Genomic DNA, 6,265 nt, shown 5'->3' with positions numbered 1-6,265 from the left:
TGAGTTTGGCATACGGATGAAAAATGAAATCTGTTTTACTTATTTGCATGGAGCTAAAATTGTCTAAAGAAAAATGAAGACTATTTTCTTTATTAGATCCATATTTTCTCTGCAATTTCAGATAATGTTTATAGCTTATTTCGTCTCTTTACAAAAACCTGTAATCATCCTAAATAATATTTATAAGAATAATACTTCTCTTCCTCCATCCTAAGTGAGAAGATTTGATATGCCTGCTTCATAGCATATCAAGTAAAAATAGAGGGATCACAGACAAGATACCCCGTGACATCTTACCAAAAACTAAAGATACCAAAACTCGATGCTGTCTTGTTTTGGTTTTGGCATATAAACCAAAGTGGTTGATCATACAAAGACTGAACTCATCTAGACATGTACTTTTTCAGGCTCCTTAAAGCAATGAACATCTCAAGGTGGATTCTGATTGGTCAATATCACTGCTATGCAGATAACATCACAGCATCATTTCGCTAAATATACAATTACACATATGATTTTTAATACTTCACATAAGAGATAACTTATCTTAGCAGATTAATTTTTTTGTTAACACAGGAATCACCACTTATCAAGGCCCGGAGGCCACTCGAGGATAAGGGTTAATGGGTATACATTAGTCAATGTGTTTATAGTGTAGTAAACATAAGTACTTGGAATTTTGTAAATTGGATTACTTAGGGGGGACGGTTCATGAAGAAATTGTTTACATTGGACTTGAAGACAATCAGGTGGTAGTCAGCTGGAAAGCAGGCAATCGGAAGAGAGTTCCACAGGCATGCAGTTCTAAGAAAGGAGCTTTGTTCGTGGAATCTATATTTAGGTTTAGGCACAGATAAAGAGTGTGGGAAATTAGTGATAGTGGTTTCGGCCAGTTTGGCGAGGGGGGGGGGCATAGATTGAAGCTCAGATCCAAGATTGGTAAATGAGGAAGGTGCCAACCTAAGACTTGGAAAGAGATAATCCAAGAATATCTTCAAATCTGGATTAAAAGCTATCCCTGAATTGAACACTGGAGAGCTATTTCATAAAAACCAACAAAAACGTCCAACACCTGGAAAAAATAAAGATTTTAAACCAAATAAAGTTCCTTACCCCTTTAGCTAGGAGCAAAGTATAGTATCTGCTGATATTAAACTTTATTTCTTGTTTCTGAAGATGTTTCTCTAAACTGAAGCAATTTTTATTTTTGTTCCAATCCAGAGTATCCCTTTTTGGGGAGCTAGATTCGCTCCATATTAAAAAACCAACCTTGTGTCTAACTTTGCCTTCATAGGAGGAAAATAAATAGAAACAATGATGAGAATTGATTTCAATTGAAACCTTATCCGTTGTAAACAATTCATTTAACGAGTTATTTTACACAAAGTTGATAAAAGAGTATTCATATCTTTTCAAATAGTATTAGAGCACTAGCTGGTCGCCTGGCATTGCCTGATCATAAAATATGCATCAAAATTATATTTTAATTAATACAGAATTCTTATTTATTATAAACAGAAATGCTGTAGGTATTAAACGTAATGTTAAATTCCTTTAAAAAGTGAAGTGACAACAAAAAAAAAATTGAGACATGTGCTTACGAGTAATTTTTTTTTTCTAAACAATTTACTTCTTAAAAAAAAAAAAAAAAAAAAAAAAAGAGCTGAGATCGAAACCAAAATGTAAAGACAGCAAGTTAAGTACCATAACCATTAGGCCAGCTTGACAATCTTTAAAAAGTGTTTACAAACCTACTTAACAAGTAATTCATGACAATATGAAACAGCTGACAAACAGATAAAACTGATTACTCCCCCCCTCACCAAGTACCAATTTTTCAATTTTGATCCCCCTTAGCAGCCCTATTTTTCCAGATGAAAACCGATTAAGTTTTCCACATGTCTAAATATCATATATACCAAATTTCAAGTTTGTAGATCAAAAATTCGTTGAGTATATATAGGTTGAGAAGTACTCACACACACATTCTCACTTTTATAGATATATAGATTACTGTGTCAGAAATTGCATTTCAAGAAGAACCACAGGAAAAATAACATTTAAGTGTACAAGAAGAATGTTAGCAATGTAGAATATTAGGATGATGAAGTGACAAAAACAAAAGGTCGTATTTAAATTATAAATATTTATCAAACACTACTATGTTTGAATATATGGTTAAGTGTTAGTTTTCCTCATTTAGAACTGCTTTAAAACGTCACCGCTCACTAATTTTGCGATCAAATTTCAAACAATTTTTAATGTTCATAGGTCACCTTCTTAGCTATGTTTTCAAATAAAAATTTTTAATTTTCGTTCATTAAGACAAGTTATAATAAAATTACTGGTGTTCAAAAGTTTTCAGTATAAGTAAGGAATGTGAGAGACGAGTTCTTCTGATGTACTGTTGGTTACCATAGCAACTTTTCCGTCATAAATCATAGCGAGAATGTCGCTCGCATGTCATCTTATTTGGGAGAGTTAACTAAAGTGATACTCTTTGCCGTGCTAGGGCTGATAATCTTTTGCTTATGATGTCGCCTGTTAATTCTGTTTCTCTCTTTTTTGTCCCTTCTTTCTGTTTATTTACTTAATTACGTTTTTATTTGATTTTTTTTTTATTTAGTCAATTTAAGTTAGTATAATTTTTTTAATGGATTGTTGACAATGTGTATGATATTGAACACAAAAAAGAAAAAACCATTTCAAAGCAAAGCTTGGAAAAATCGTGGATTACATAGAAAAATGCAAGCATGTAAAGTAATATGGTTAAAATTAAACTTAGAAAAGTAAAAGGACTTGTTAAAACTAGAAAAGAAAAAGACAAGATATTCTAGTAAAAAATATAATAAACTTATAACAAAATATTGAAAAATTAAGAATTCTTTTAAAAATTTAATTTATCATATATTCAATTCTTAATGCTGCAATATTTGAAGTTATAAATTTATTATATTTTTTATAAGAATATCTTGTCTTTTTCAGGTTTAACAACTAGACCTTTACTTTTCTACGTTTAATCTTAACTATATTACTTTTCATGCTCGCATTTTTCTATGTAATATATCTATTTTTCAAAATTATTCACATATAAATCAGTTAATAAGAACTTACTGTTTAATAAAACCGGGATCGTAAATGTCTTTGATAATTAATTCCAGTATTCTACATTGCTAACAGCATTCTTATACACTTACATATTCATTTACCAACAATACTTCAAACAAAATACTTTTCTCTTTTAGAGAGAAATAGTATTTAAATATAAATGGAGAATTGATTTTAGATGCTACCTCCATCCATCCTGCATTGTCAGAGAATGGTTTGTCATAATGAATAAGTTTATTAGTTTGTAATTATCATTAGTGGTCAAGAAAAGGTACATGCACTTTTTCCCAAAAGTCTAGTGATAAGTAACACTTTCAAATGTCATTTATGGATTTAGATCATTGGAGCCAACTATTTCAAAATGGGAACACAAATAACAATTAGATAAAAAAAAATTGCTGTGAGATTCTAATCAGTTTGTCTGAAGACACAGACAATTCATTATCTGAAATAGAATTTCAAACAATTTACAAACATAAATGTCTATCACAAGAATTGAATGATACCCCAAAATAAAATGAAGTTCACTATTGATTTTATGTGCATGTCCTAACAGTGAAGAATCAGCCAATAACACGAGTATTAACCGTTAATACTTACATATATTTTGTAATTAAAATTGTTTTAATCAATAGGAAGCAGGGGGGGGGGGGTTCAAAGAGTCCCAATGTACACTTGTGCTCAATAATAATGGGTGATGCAATCAAGAGCCAGTGGGAGTAAAATGAAAGAAGTTGGCTTCTGTCTGTATTTATCTCGCTTCCACAGTGAGAAGATGTGACACTAGGGTCGGAAAATGGGATTAAAAAGATGTGCCCCAGAGGAGGAGCTTAGCTGGGAGATTTTTTCCCTCAGCCCCACAAGTCAACAGAGTCTAACCATTCTTGTAATGGACTTTTTCCTGTTGACTGCAGTACATTGCTGATCTGGTGCAGTTCTATAAGGGCCACCTTCCCAGGCTTTGCCTTCTTTTGAAAAGGGACTAGTTTAATGTTAATCACCTGAGGCACCACTAATGGAGAATGTCAAAGAGGCTACTCAGGCATTTTTTTTTTTCCAACTTAGAGCTTCTGTCGCTGAGGGGCTAAAAACAGTTTCTATATATAAAAAAGAATCAAATAAAGAAAAAGGAGTTGGCCAATGAGATTGAGTTCCCAAGAATATGTAATAGACTAACATGAAAAAGTAATTAATGAAATTTGGATGGATGGTGAAGATGAAAAAGACTACAGAAACAACTAGTTTCCATGTTAGATGGAGTTGATGTTAGTTTACAACAGATTTCAATATAAGATTTTGCATCCCAGCAAATTTTTTTTTTCAACTGCAGCACATGATTCGAGAAAACCTCTTGAACTTAAACACTGAATCCAACTTGACACTCCTAAAAATGACTCTCTGACAAACTGAAAGAGAAATGGAATTTTTCAATGTCAAACTTACTGCATAATATAAATTAAACAATTTTGTTTTTATGTTTAACTTCGTTGGCAATTTTTTTTTTTTTTTTTTTCCACTCATGGATATCTCAGCTTAAGGGTGCATGGAAAATTAAGGAAAACCTGGCTTGATTGTATATGAAGTGACTTGACTGCTTGCAACATGACTAGTATCAACTATTTGGATCTGACTGCATGGAGAACAGGCATAAGGCATTACCTGGTGTTGCCTAGCTTGTAATCCAGGAAACTGGTGGCATTTTAAATAACAAAACTGGAAGACGACGACAGGTAATTAATTTTTATCAGTCTGGTGGCTTGCAGCTTTCTGTGATAAAAGAATGCAATTTAGGCCAGAATATTGTGATATTATCTGTTTTACAAGTTGTGTCCTCCCCACTCTCCAGTCATAGGGCTGATGTAGTAGTAGTAGTAGTAGTAGTAGTTGTTAAAAAAAATAATAAAAAGAAAGATTAAAAAAAAAAAAAATCAGACTTGCTAAATATTGTTTTTTTTTATTCTAAGATACTTTCGAAATCTGCCTATGGTAGTCAAATATGATAAAAACAATGCATGTTGTCCAGCTCACTGATAGGGTTTCAAACCTTCACCAGTCTTGCAAACAATTAATAATGAGTTTGATTTCTTTTTTCTTTTTTTTTTTTACAAGAAACTTCATAAATGCAGCCTTGTGCCAGACAAAGCTTTATCCAAAGCAAAACTGAAATGAAAATACATTAAAAAAATTGAAATAAAAAAATTAAAAAAAAAACGAACACAAAACATGCAGAGTTTTAGTAAAGGGGGGATAATTGTACTTGGATTAAAAGTCAAATTTTGTAAAAAGTTTTTTTTTTTTTTTTCTTTTTAAATAAGGGTGGGGAGGGGCAGGGTTCCATTCACTCACATCAACCAATTATTGCTGATCTTACAATAGAAAAAAGAATTTATTTCTAAAAATCAAATTTCTTTTCACATACCAGAATAGTGGCCTTGTTTTTTTTGTTTTTTTGTGTGTGTTTTTTTTTTCTTTCTTTTTTTTTTTTTAAAAGTTTATTTTTAAATTTTGAGCAGTTATGAATAGAAATTGGCTCTCTGTAACTAAACAAGTCTGACATGTTAAGATATATTTTGCCACAGGGTATTTTTGTTGTTGCTGTTTCGGGGTGGGAGTTGATTTTTTTTTTCTGCTTTGTTAATTTTTTTTTTTTTTATTTATTTTTTTTACAAATGTCAGTAGTCTGTCACTCATTCTATTTCAACCCAAACAAAAATCTAAAATTTGGAATTCAGTAGAAATGTTTTTTTTTGTTTTTTTTCTTGCTTTCTTTAGCATGAATGGTCTACAATTCAGAGCATGCTGGGTTTCCTTAAAAATAAAAAATAATAATAATAGGGTAGACAAGAGACATTGTCCAAAATGTTGAACTAACCAACCCTGCTATGTACAACTGTTAAAAATGTCGACACAGAGAGAAATATACAGCGTCACTTATTCAGAGAGCCAGGAAAGAGGGAGGAGATAAAATAAATGTGTATTTCAAATTGATGTGGGAAAAGGATAAAGTATAATAAAGGAAAAAAAAAAAAAAACAGCCAAGAAAGATTCAAACAACACGCACACACACGCAGATGCATACATTCAGACAGGAACATTAATGGCCCGGGAAGGGGAGGGAGGGAAACAATAAGCAAACCACAAACGATACAGGAAATCA

This window comes from Euprymna scolopes, chromosome 13 (genome assembly GCF_053919585.1).
Source record: "Euprymna scolopes isolate OS-2025 chromosome 13, ASM5391958v1, whole genome shotgun sequence".
Taxonomy (NCBI): domain Eukaryota; kingdom Metazoa; phylum Mollusca; class Cephalopoda; order Sepiida; family Sepiolidae; genus Euprymna; species Euprymna scolopes.
This window is presented reverse-complemented; position numbering follows the sequence as displayed.